The 15,589-nt window shown below is 37.3% G+C and overlaps 1 protein-coding gene across 1 annotated transcript in view; it reads left to right on the top strand.

Moving 5' to 3' along the window:
* Positions 1-15,589, top strand: part of LOC106587973 (very-long-chain (3R)-3-hydroxyacyl-CoA dehydratase) — a 99,205-nt gene that overhangs the window by 55,508 nt on the left and 28,108 nt on the right.

The raw sequence follows: 15,589 nt of genomic DNA, 5'->3' as shown, positions 1-15,589 counted from the left end.
TGAATGGACATTATATTACCAGCTAGTTGTAACCATGAATGGACATTATATTACCAGCTAGGGAGGCTAGTTGTAACCATGAATGGACATTATATTACCAGCTAGGGAGGCTAGTTGTAACCATGAATGGACATTATATTACCAGCTAGGGTTGTAACCATGAATGGACATTATATTACCAGCGGGGCTAGTTGTAACCATGAATGGACATTATATTACCAGCTAGTTGTAACCATGAATGGACATTATATTACCAGCTAGGGAGGCTAGTTGTAACCATGAATGGACATTATATTACCAGCTGCTAGTTGTAACCATGAATGGACATTATATTACCAGCTAGGGAGGCTAGTTGTAACCATGAATGGACATTATATTACCAGCTAGTTGTAACCATGAATGGACATTATATTACCAGCTAGGAGGCTAGTTGTAACCATGAATGGACATTATATTACCAGCTAGTTGTAACCATGAATGGACATTATATTACCAGCTAGTTGTAACCATGAATGGACATTATATTACCAGCTAGTTGTAACCATGAATGGACATTATATTACCAGCTAGGAGGCTAGTTGTAACCATGAATGGACATTATATTACCAGCTAGTTGTAACCATGAATGGACATTATATTACCAGCTAGGGAGGCTAGTTGTAACCATGAATGGACATTATATTACCAGCTAGTTGTAACCATGAATGGACATTATATTACCAGCTAGGGAGGCTAGTTGTAACCATGAATGGACATTATATTACCAGCTAGTTGTAACCATGAATGGACATTATATTACCAGCTAGTTGTAACCATGAATGGACATTATATTACCAGCTAGGAGGCTAGTTGTAACCATGAATGGACATTATATTACCAGCTAGGGAGGCTAGTTGTAACCATGAATGGACATTATATTACCAGCTAGTTGTAACCATGAATGGACATTATATTACCAGCTAGGGAGGCTAGTTGTAACCATGAATGGACATTATATTACCAGCTAGTTGTAACCATGAATGGACATTATATTACCAGCTAGGGAGGCTAGTTGTAACCATGAATGGACATTATATTACCAGCTAGTTGTAACCATGAATGGACATTATATTACCAGCTAGGGAGGCTAGTTGTAACCATGAATGGACATTATATTACCAGCTAGTTGTAACCATGAATGGACATTATATTACCAGCTAGGGAGGCTAGTTGTAACCATGAATGGACATTATATTACCAGCTAGTTGTAACCATGAATGGACATTATATTACCAGCTAGGGAGGCTAGTTGTAACCATGAATGGACATTATATTACCAGCTAGTTGTAACCATGAATGGACATTATATTACCAGCTAGGGAGGCTAGTTGTAACCATGAATGGACATTATATTACCAGCTAGTTGTAACCATGAATGGACATTATATTACCAGCTAGGAGGCTAGTTGTAACCATGAATGGACATTATATTACCAGCTAGTTGTAACCATGAATGGACATTATATTACCAGCTAGGGAGGCTAGTTGTAACCATGAATGGACATTATATTACCAGCTAGTTGTAACCATGAATGGACATTATATTACCAGCTAGTTGTAACCATGAATGGACATTATATTACCAGCTAGGGAGGCTAGTTGTAACCATGAATGGACATTATATTACCAGCTAGGGAGGCTAGTTGTAACCATGAATGGACATTATATTACCAGCTAGTTGTAACCATGAATGGACATTATATTACCAGCTAGTTGTAACCATGAATGGACATTATATTACCAGCTAGTTGTAACCATGAATGGACATTATATTACCAGCTAGGAGGCTAGTTGTAACCATGAATGGACATTATATTACCAGCTAGGAGGCTAGTTGTAACCATGAATGGACATTATATTACCAGCTAGGGAGGCTAGTTGTAACCATGAATGGACATTATATTACCAGCTAGTTGTAACCATGAATGGACATTATATTACCAGCTAGTTGTAACCATGAATGGACATTATATTACCAGCTAGTTGTAACCATGAATGGACATTATATTACCAGCTAGTTGTAACCATGAATGGACATTATATTACCAGCTAGTTGTAACCATGAATGGACATTATATTACCAGCTAGTTGTAACCATGAATGGACATTATATTACCAGCTAGTTGTAACCATGAATGGACATTATATTACCAGCTAGGGGGCTAGTTGTAACCATGAATGGACATTATATTACCAGCTAGTTGTAACCATGAATGGACATTATATTACCAGCTAGGGAGGCTAGTTGTAACCATGAATGGACATTATATTACCAGCTAGTTGTAACCATGAATGGACATTATATTACCAGCTAGGGAGGCTAGTTGTAACCATGAATGGACATTATATTACCAGCTAGTTGTAACCATGAATGGACATTATATTACCAGCTAGGGAGGCTAGTTGTAACCATGAATGGACATTATATTACCAGCTAGTTGTAACCATGAATGGACATTATATTACCAGCTAGTTGTAACCATGAATGGACATTATATTACCAGCTAGGGAGGCTAGTTGTAACCATGAATGGACATTATATTACCAGCTAGGGAGGCTAGTTGTAACCATGAATGGACATTATATTACCAGCTAGTTGTAACCATGAATGGACATTATATTACCAGCTAGTTGTAACCATGAATGGACATTATATTACCAGCTAGTTGTAACCATGAATGGACATTATATTACCAGCTAGTTGTAACCATGAATGGACATTATATTACCAGCTAGGGAGGCTAGTTGTAACCATGAATGGACATTATATTACCAGCTAGGGAGGCTAGTTGTAACCATGAATGGACATTATATTACCAGCTAGTTGTAACCATGAATGGACATTATATTACCAGCTAGTTGTAACCATGAATGGACATTATATTACCAGCTAGTTGTAACCATGAATGGACATTATATTACCAGCTAGTTGTAACCATGAATGGACATTATATTACCAGCTAGTTGTAACCATGAATGGACATTATATTACCTAGCTAGTTGTAACCATGAATGGACATTATATTACCAGCTAGTTGTAACCATGAATGGACATTATATTACCAGCTAGTTGTAACCATGAATGGACATTATATTACCAGCTAGGGAGGCTAGTTGTAACCATGAATGGACATTATATTACCAGCTAGTTGTAACCATGAATGGACATTATATTACCAGCTAGTTGTAACCATGAATGGACATTATATTACCAGCTAGTTGTAACCATGAATGGACATTATATTACCAGCTAGGGGCTGTGTAACCATGAATGGACATTATATTACCAGCTAGTTGTAACCATGAATGGACATTATATTACCAGCTAGGGCTAGTTGTAACCATGAATGGACATTATATTACCAGCTAGTTGTAACCATGAATGGACATTATATTACCAGCTAGGGAGGCTAGTTGTAACCATGAATGGACATTATATTACCAGCTAGTTGTAACCATGAATGGACATTATATTACCAGCTAGTTGTAACCATGAATGGACATTATATTACCAGCTAGGGAGGCTAGTTGTAACCATGAATGGACATTATATTACCAGCTAGTTGTAACCATGAATGGACATTATATTACCAGCTAGTTGTAACCATGAATGGACATTATATTACCAGCTAGGGAGGCTAGTTGTAACCATGAATGGACATTATATTACCAGCTAGTTGTAACCATGAATGGACATTATATTACCAGCTAGGGAGGCTAGTTGTAACCATGAATGGACATTATATTACCAGCTAGTTGTAACCATGAATGGACATTATATTACCAGCTAGGGAGGCTAGTTGTAACCATGAATGGACATTATATTACCAGCTAGTTGTAACCATGAATGGACATTATATTACCAGCTAGGGAGGCTAGTTGTAACCATGAATGGACATTATATTACCAGCTAGTTGTAACCATGAATGGACATTATATTACCAGCTAGGGAGGCTAGTTGTAACCATGAATGGACATTATATTACCAGCTAGTTGTAACCATGAATGGACATTATATTACCAGCTAGTTGTAACCATGAATGGACATTATATTACCAGCTAGGGAGGCTAGTTGTAACCATGAATGGACATTATATTACCAGCTAGTTGTAACCATGAATGGACATTATATTACCAGCTAGGGAGGCTAGTTGTAACCATGAATGGACATTATATTACCAGCTAGTTGTAACCATGAATGGACATTATATTACCAGCTAGTTGTAACCATGAATGGACATTATATTACCAGCTAGGGAGGCTAGTTGTAACCATGAATGGACATTATATTACCAGCTAGTTGTAACCATGAATGGACATTATATTACCAGCTAGGGAGGCTAGTTGTAACCATGAATGGACATTATATTACCAGCTAGTTGTAACCATGAATGGACATTATATTACCAGCTAGTTGTAACCATGAATGGACATTATATTACCAGCTAGGGAGGCTAGTTGTAACCATGAATGGACATTATATTACCAGCTAGGGAGGCTAGTTGTAACCATGAATGGACATTATATTACCAGCTAGTTGTAACCATGAATGGACATTATATTACCAGCTAGGGAGGCTAGTTGTAACCATGAATGGACATTATATTACCAGCTAGTTGTAACCATGAATGGACATTATATTACCAGCTAGGGAGGCTAGTTGTAACCATGAATGGACATTATATTACCAGCTAGTTGTAACCATGAATGGACATTATATTACCAGCTAGGGAGGCTAGTTGTAACCATGAATGGACATTATATTACCAGCTAGTTGTAACCATGAATGGACATTATATTACCAGCTAGTTGTAACCATGAATGGACATTATATTACCAGCTAGGGGGCTGTGTAACCATGAATGGACATTATATTACCAGCTAGTTGTAACCATGAATGGACATTATATTACCAGCTAGGGAGGCTAGTTGTAACCATGAATGGACATTATATTACCAGCTAGTTGTAACCATGAATGGACATTATATTACCAGCTAGTTGTAACCATGAATGGACATTATATTACCAGCTAGGGAGGCTAGTTGTAACCATGAATGGACATTATATTACCAGCTAGGGAGGCTAGTTGTAACCATGAATGGACATTATATTACCAGCTAGTTGTAACCATGAATGGACATTATATTACCAGCTAGGGAGGCTAGTTGTAACCATGAATGGACATTATATTACCAGCTAGTTGTAACCATGAATGGACATTATATTACCAGCTAGGGAGGCTAGTTGTAACCATGAATGGACATTATATTACCAGCTAGTTGTAACCATGAATGGACATTATATTACCAGCTAGGGAGGCTAGTTGTAACCATGAATGGACATTATATTACCAGCTAGTTGTAACCATGAATGGACATTATATTACCAGCTAGGGAGGCTAGTTGTAACCATGAATGGACATTATATTACCAGCTAGTTGTAACCATGAATGGACATTATATTACCAGCTAGGGAGGCTAGTTGTAACCATGAATGGACATTATATTACCAGCTAGTTGTAACCATGAATGGACATTATATTACCAGCTAGGGAGGCTAGTTGTAACCATGAATGGACATTATATTACCAGCTAGTTGTAACCATGAATGGACATTATATTACCAGCTAGGGAGGCTAGTTGTAACCATGAATGGACATTATATTACCAGCTAGTTGTAACCATGAATGGACATTATATTACCAGCTAGGGAGGCTAGTTGTAACCATGAATGGACATTATATTACCAGCTAGTTGTAACCATGAATGGACATTATATTACCAGCTAGTTGTAACCATGAATGGACATTATATTACCAGCTAGGGAGGCTAGTTGTAACCATGAATGGACATTATATTACCAGCTAGGGAGGCTAGTTGTAACCATGAATGGACATTATATTACCAGCTAGTTGTAACCATGAATGGACATTATATTACCAGCTAGTTGTAACCATGAATGGACATTATATTACCAGCTAGTTGTAACCATGAATGGACATTATATTACCAGCTAGTTGTAACCATGAATGGACATTATATTACCAGCTAGGGAGGCTAGTTGTAACCATGAATGGACATTATATTACCAGCTAGTTGTAACCATGAATGGACATTATATTACCAGCTAGGGAGGCTAGTTGTAACCATGAATGGACATTATATTACCAGCTAGTTGTAACCATGAATGGACATTATATTACCAGCTAGGGAGGCTAGTTGTAACCATGAATGGACATTATATTACCAGCTAGTTGTAACCATGAATGGACATTATATTACCAGCTAGGGAGGCTAGTTGTAACCATGAATGGACATTATATTACCAGCTAGTTGTAACCATGAATGGACATTATATTACCAGCTAGGGAGGCTAGTTGTAACCATGAATGGACATTATATTACCAGCTAGTTGTAACCATGAATGGACATTATATTACCAGCTAGGGAGGCTAGTTGTAACCATGAATGGACATTATATTACCAGCTAGTTGTAACCATGAATGGACATTATATTACCAGCTAGTTGTAACCATGAATGGACATTATATTACCAGCTAGGGAGGCTAGTTGTAACCATGAATGGACATTATATTACCAGCTAGGGAGGCTAGTTGTAACCATGAATGGACATTATATTACCAGCTAGTTGTAACCATGAATGGACATTATATTACCAGCTAGTTGTAACCATGAATGGACATTATATTACCAGCTAGGGAGGCTAGTTGTAACCATGAATGGACATTATATTACCAGCTAGGTTGTAACCATGAATGGACATTATATTACCAGCTAGGGAGGCTAGTTGTAACCATGAATGGACATTATATTACCAGCTAGTTGTAACCATGAATGGACATTATATTACCAGCTAGGTTGTAACCATGAATGGACATTATATTACCAGCTAGTTGTAACCATGAATGGACATTATATTACCAGCTAGTTGTAACCATGAATGGACATTATATTACCGAGCTAGTTGTAACCATGAATGGACATTATATTACCAGCTAGTTGTAACCATGAATGGACATTATATTACCAGCTAGTTGTAACCATGAATGGACATTATATTACCAGCTAGGGAGGCTAGTTGTAACCATGAATGGACATTATATTACCAGCTAGTTGTAACCATGAATGGACATTATATTACCAGCTAGTTGTAACCATGAATGGACATTATATTACCAGCTAGTTGTAACCATGAATGGACATTATATTACCAGCTAGTTGTAACCATGAATGGACATTATATTACCAGCTAGTTGTAACCATGAATGGACATTATATTACCAGCTAGTTGTAACCATGAATGGACATTATATTACCGAGGCTAGTTGTAACCATGAATGGACATTATATTACCAGCTAGGGAGGCTAGTTGTAACCATGAATGGACATTATATTACCAGCTAGTTGTAACCATGAATGGACATTATATTACCAGCTAGTTGTAACCATGAATGGACATTATATTACCAGCTAGGGAGGCTAGTTGTAACCATGAATGGACATTATATTACCAGCTAGTTGTAACCATGAATGGACATTATATTACCAGCTAGTTGTAACCATGAATGGACATTATATTACCAGCTAGGGAGGCTAGTTGTAACCATGAATGGACATTATATTACCAGCTAGTTGTAACCATGAATGGACATTATATTACCAGCTAGGGAGGCTAGTTGTAACCATGAATGGACATTATATTACCAGCTAGTTGTAACCATGAATGGACATTATATTACCAGCTAGGGAGGCTAGTTGTAACCATGAATGGACATTATATTACCAGCTAGTTGTAACCATGAATGGACATTATATTACCAGCTAGGGAGGCTAGTTGTAACCATGAATGGACATTATATTACCAGCTAGTTGTAACCATGAATGGACATTATATTACCAGCTAGGGAGGCTAGTTGTAACCATGAATGGACATTATATTACCAGCTAGTTGTAACCATGAATGGACATTATATTACCAGCTAGGGAGGCTAGTTGTAACCATGAATGGACATTATATTACCAGCTAGTTGTAACCATGAATGGACATTATATTACCAGCTAGTTGTAACCATGAATGGACATTATATTACCAGCTAGTTGTAACCATGAATGGACATTATATTACCAGCTAGTTGTAACCATGAATGGACATTATATTACCAGCTAGGGAGGCTAGTTGTAACCATGAATGGACATTATATTACCAGCTAGGGAGGCTAGTTGTAACCATGAATGGACATTATATTACCAGCTAGTTGTAACCATGAATGGACATTATATTACCAGCTAGTTGTAACCATGAATGGACATTATATTACCAGCTAGTTGTAACCATGAATGGACATTATATTACCAGCTAGTTGTAACCATGAATGGACATTATATTACCAGCTAGTTGTAACCATGAATGGACATTATATTACCAGCTAGGGAGGCTAGTTGTAACCATGAATGGACATTATATTACCAGCTAGTTGTAACCATGAATGGACATTATATTACCAGCTAGTTGTAACCATGAATGGACATTATATTACCAGCTAGTTGTAACCATGAATGGACATTATATTACCAGCTAGTTGTAACCATGAATGGACATTATATTACCAGCTAGTTGTAACCATGAATGGACATTATATTACCAGCTAGGGAGGCTAGTTGTAACCATGAATGGACATTATATTACCAGCTAGGGAGGCTAGTTGTAACCATGAATGGACATTATATTACCAGCTAGTTGTAACCATGAATGGACATTATATTACCAGCTAGTTGTAACCATGAATGGACATTATATTACCAGCTAGGGAGGCTAGTTGTAACCATGAATGGACATTATATTACCAGCTAGTTGTAACCATGAATGGACATTATATTACCAGCTAGGGAGGCTAGTTGTAACCATGAATGGACATTATATTACCAGCTAGTTGTAACCATGAATGGACATTATATTACCAGCTAGGGAGGCTAGTTGTAACCATGAATGGACATTATATTACCAGCTAGTTGTAACCATGAATGGACATTATATTACCAGCTAGGGAGGCTAGTTGTAACCATGAATGGACATTATATTACCAGCTAGTTGTAACCATGAATGGACATTATATTACCAGCTAGGGAGGCTAGTTGTAACCATGAATGGACATTATATTACCAGCTAGTTGTAACCATGAATGGACATTATATTACCAGCTAGGGAGGCTAGTTGTAACCATGAATGGACATTATATTACCAGCTAGTTGTAACCATGAATGGACATTATATTACCAGCTAGTTGTAACCATGAATGGACATTATATTACCAGCTAGGGAGGCTAGTTGTAACCATGAATGGACATTATATTACCAGCTAGGGAGGCTAGTTGTAACCATGAATGGACATTATATTACCAGCTAGTTGTAACCATGAATGGACATTATATTACCAGCTAGTTGTAACCATGAATGGACATTATATTACCAGCTAGTTGTAACCATGAATGGACATTATATTACCAGCTAGGGAGGCTAGTTGTAACCATGAATGGACATTATATTACCAGCTAGTTGTAACCATGAATGGACATTATATTACCAGCTAGGGAGGCTAGTTGTAACCATGAATGGACATTATATTACCAGCTAGGGAGGCTAGTTGTAACCATGAATGGACATTATATTACCAGCTAGTTGTAACCATGAATGGACATTATATTACCAGCTAGTTGTAACCATGAATGGACATTATATTACCAGCTAGTTGTAACCATGAATGGACATTATATTACCAGCTAGTTGTAACCATGAATGGACATTATATTACCAGCTAGTTGTAACCATGAATGGACATTATATTACCAGCTAGTTGTAACCATGAATGGACATTATATTACCAGCTAGTTGTAACCATGAATGGACATTATATTACCAGCTAGGGAGGCTAGTTGTAACCATGAATGGACATTATATTACCAGCTAGTTGTAACCATGAATGGACATTATATTACCAGCTAGTTGTAACCATGAATGGACATTATATTACCAGCTAGTTGTAACCATGAATGGACATTATATTACCAGCTAGTTGTAACCATGAATGGACATTATATTACCAGCTAGTTGTAACCATGAATGGACATTATATTACCAGCTAGTTGTAACCATGAATGGACATTATATTACCAGCTAGTTGTAACCATGAATGGACATTATATTACCAGCTAGGGAGGCTAGTTGTAACCATGAATGGACATTATATTACCAGCTAGTTGTAACCATGAATGGACATTATATTACCAGCTAGTTGTAACCATGAATGGACATTATATTACCAGCTAGGGAGGCTAGTTGTAACCATGAATGGACATTATATTACCAGCTAGTTGTAACCATGAATGGACATTATATTACCAGCTAGGGAGGCTAGTTGTAACCATGAATGGACATTATATTACCAGCTAGTTGTAACCATGAATGGACATTATATTACCAGCTAGGGAGGCTAGTTGTAACCATGAATGGACATTATATTACCAGCTAGGGAGGCTAGTTGTAACCATGAATGGACATTATATTACCAGCTAGGGAGGCTAGTTGTAACCATGAATGGACATTATATTACCAGCTAGTTGTAACCATGAATGGACATTATATTACCAGCTAGGGAGGCTAGTTGTAACCATGAATGGACATTATATTACCAGCTAGTTGTAACCATGAATGGACATTATATTACCAGCTAGGGAGGCTAGTTGTAACCATGAATGGACATTATATTACCAGCTAGTTGTAACCATGAATGGACATTATATTACCAGCTAGTTGTAACCATGAATGGACATTATATTACCAGCTAGTTGTAACCATGAATGGACATTATATTACCAGCTAGTTGTAACCATGAATGGACATTATATTACCAGCTAGTTGTAACCATGAATGGACATTATATTACCAGCTAGGGAGGCTAGTTGTAACCATGAATGGACATTATATTACCAGCTAGGAGGCTAGTTGTAACCATGAATGGACATTATATTACCAGCTAGTTGTAACCATGAATGGACATTATATTACCAGCTAGTTGTAACCATGAATGGACATTATATTACCAGCTAGTTGTAACCATGAATGGACATTATATTACCAGCTAGTTGTAACCATGAATGGACATTATATTACCAGCTAGTTGTAACCATGAATGGACATTATATTACCAGCTAGGGAGGCTAGTTGTAACCATGAATGGACATTATATTACCAGCTAGTTGTAACCATGAATGGACATTATATTACCAGCTAGTTGTAACCATGAATGGACATTATATAACCAGCTAGTTGTAACCATGAATGGACATTATATTACCAGCTAGTTGTAACCATGAATGGACATTATATTACCAGCTAGTTGTAACCATGAATGGACATTATATTACCAGCTAGGGAGGCTAGTTGTAACCATGAATGGACATTATATTACCAGCTAGGGAGGCTAGTTGTAACCATGAATGGACATTATATTACCAGCTAGTTGTAACCATGAATGGACATTATATTACCAGCTAGTTGTAACCATGAATGGACATTATATTACCAGCTAGGGAGGCTAGTTGTAACCATGAATGGACATTATATTACCAGCTAGTTGTAACCATGAATGGACATTATATTACCAGCTAGGGAGGCTAGTTGTAACCATGAATGGACATTATATTACCAGCTAGTTGTAACCATGAATGGACATTATATTACCAGCTAGTTGTAACCATGAATGGACATTATATTACCAGCTAGTTGTAACCATGAATGGACATTATATTACCAGCTAGTTGTAACCATGAATGGACATTATATTACCAGCTAGTTGTAACCATGAATGGACATTATATTACCAGCTAGTTGTAACCATGAATGGACATTATATTACCAGCTAGGGAGGCTAGTTGTAACCATGAATGGACATTATATTACCAGCTAGTTGTAACCATGAATGGACATTATATTACCAGCTAGTTGTAACCATGAATGGACATTATATTACCAGCTAGTTGTAACCATGAATGGACATTATATTACCAGCTAGGGAGGCTAGTTGTAACCATGAATGGACATTATATTACCAGCTAGGAGGCTAGTTGTAACCATGAATGGACATTATATTACCAGCTAGGGAGGCTAGTTGTAACCATGAATGGACATTATATTACCAGCTAGTTGTAACCATGAATGGACATTATATTACCAGCTAGGGAGGCTAGTTGTAACCATGAATGGACATTATATTACCAGCTAGTTGTAACCATGAATGGACATTATATTACCAGCTAGGGAGGCTAGTTGTAACCATGAATGGACATTATATTACCAGCTAGTTGTAACCATGAATGGACATTATATTACCAGCTAGGGAGGCTAGTTGTAACCATGAATGGACATTATATTACCAGCTAGTTGTAACCATGAATGGACATTATATTACCAGCTAGGGAGGCTAGTTGTAACCATGAATGGACATTATATTACCAGCTAGTTGTAACCATGAATGGACATTATATTACCAGCTAGTTGTAACCATGAATGGACATTATATTACCAGCTAGGGAGGCTAGTTGTAACCATGAATGGACATTATATTACCAGCTAGTTGTAACCATGAATGGACATTATATTACCAGCTAGGGGGCTAGTTGTAACCATGAATGGACATTATATTACCAGCTAGTTGTAACCATGAATGGACATTATATTACCAGCTAGGGAGGCTAGTTGTAACCATGAATGGACATTATATTACCAGCTAGTTGTAACCATGAATGGACATTATATTACCAGCTAGGGAGGCTAGTTGTAACCATGAATGGACATTATATTACCAGCTAGGGAGGCTAGTTGTAACCATGAATGGACATTATATTACCAGCTAGGGAGGCTAGTTGTAACCATGAATGGACATTATATTACCAGCTAGTTGTAACCATGAATGGACATTATATTACCAGCTAGGGAGGCTAGTTGTAACCATGAATGGACATTATATTACCAGCTAGGGAGGCTAGTTGTAACCATGAATGGACATTATATTACCAGCTAGTTGTAACCATGAATGGACATTATATTACCAGCTAGGGAGGCTAGTTGTAACCATGAATGGACATTATATTACCAGCTAGTTGTAACCATGAATGGACATTATATTACCAGCTAGGGAGGCTAGTTGTAACCATGAATGGACATTATATTACCAGCTAGTTGTAACCATGAATGGACATTATATTACCAGCTAGGGAGGCTAGTTGTAACCATGAATGGACATTATATTACCAGCTAGTTGTAACCATGAATGGACATTATATTACCAGCTAGGGAGGCTAGTTGTAACCATGAATGGACATTATATTACCAGCTAGGGAGGCTAGTTGTAACCATGAATGGACATTATATTACCAGCTAGGGAGGCTAGTTGTAACCATGAATGGACATTATATTACCAGCTAGTTGTAACCATGAATGGACATTATATTACCAGCTAGTTGTAACCATGAATGGACATTATATTACCAGCTAGGGAGGCTAGTTGTAACCATGAATGGACATTATATTACCAGCTAGTTGTAACCATGAATGGACATTATATTACCAGCTAGTTGTAACCATGAATGGACATTATATTACCAGCTAGGGAGGCTAGTTGTAACCATGAATGGACATTATATTACCAGCTAGTTGTAACCATGAATGGACATTATATTACCAGCTAGTTGTAACCATGAATGGACATTATATTACCAGCTAGGGAGGCTAGTTGTAACCATGAATGGACATTATATTACTAGCTAGTTGTAACCATGAATGGACATTATATTACCAGCTAGGGAGGCTAGTTGTAACCATGAATGGACATTATATTACCAGCTAGTTGTAACCATGAATGGACATTATATTACCAGCTAGGGAGGCTAGTTGTAACCATGAATGGACATTATATTACCAGCTAGGGAGGCTAGTTGTAACCATGAATGGACATTATATTACCAGCTAGGGAGGCTAGTTGTAACCATGAATGGACATTATATTACCAGCTAGTTGTAACCATGAATGGACATTATATTACCAGCTAGGGAGGCTAGTTGTAACCATGAATGGACATTATATTACCAGCTAGTTGTAACCATGAATGGACATTATATTACCAGCTAGGGAGGCTAGTTGTAACCATGAATGGACATTATATTACCAGCTAGTTGTAACCATGAATGGACATTATATTACCAGCTAGTTGTAACCATGAATGGACATTATATTACCAGCTAGTTGTAACCATGAATGGACATTATATTACCAGCTAGTTGTAACCATGAATGGACATTATATTACCAGCTAGTTGTAACCATGAATGGACATTATATTACCAGCTAGGGAGGCTAGTTGTAACCATGAATGGACATTATATTACCAGCTAGGGAGGCTAGTTGTAACCATGAATGGACATTATATTACCAGCTAGTTGTAACCATGAATGGACATTATATTACCAGCTAGTTGTAACCATGAATGGACATTATATTACCAGCTAGTTGTAACCATGAATGGACATTATATTACCAGCTAGTTGTAACCATGAATGGACATTATATTACCAGCTAGTTGTAACCATGAATGGACATTATATTACCAGCTAGGGAGGCTAGTTGTAACCATGAATGGACATTATATTACCAGCTAGTTGTAACCATGAATGGACATTATATTACCAGCTAGTTGTAACCATGAATGGACATTATATTACCAGCTAGTTGTAACCATGAATGGACATTATATTACCAGCTAGTTGTAACCATGAATGGACATTATATTACCAGCTAGGGAGGCTAGTTGTAACCATGAATGGACATTATATTACCAGCTAGTTGTAACCATGAATGGACATTATATTACCAGCTAGTTGTAACCATGAATGGACATTATATTACCTAGCTAGTTGTAACCATGAATGGACATTATATTACCAGCTAGGGAGGCTAGTTGTAACCATGAATGGACATTATATTACCAGCTAGTTGTAACCATGAATGGACATTATATTACCAGCTAGGGAGGCTAGTTGTAACCATGAATGGACATTATATTACCAGCTAGGGAGGCTAGTTGTAACCATGAATCGACATTATATTACCAGCTAGGGAGGCTAGTTGTAACCATGAATGGACATTATATTACCAGCTAGTTGTAACCATGAATGGACATTATATTACCAGCTAGGGAGGCTAGTTGTAACCATGAATGGACATTATATTACCAGCTAGGGAGGCTAGTTGTAACCATGAATGGACATTATATTACCAGCTAGTTGTAACCATGAATGGACATTATATTACCAGCTAGGGAGGCTAGTTGTAACCATGAATGGACATTATATTACCAGCTAGTTGTAACCATGAATGGACATTATATTACCAGCTAGGGAGGCTAGTTGTAACCATGAATGGACATTATATTACCAGCTAGTTGTAACCATGAATGGACATTATATTACCAGCTAGTTGT

This window comes from Salmo salar, chromosome 26 (genome assembly GCF_965601325.2).
Source record: "Salmo salar chromosome 26, fSalSal1, whole genome shotgun sequence".
Classification (NCBI taxonomy): Eukaryota; Metazoa; Chordata; class Actinopteri; order Salmoniformes; family Salmonidae; genus Salmo; species Salmo salar.
Note: the sequence above shows the minus strand (reverse complement) of the source record. Positions and strands in the feature narration are given on the sequence as shown.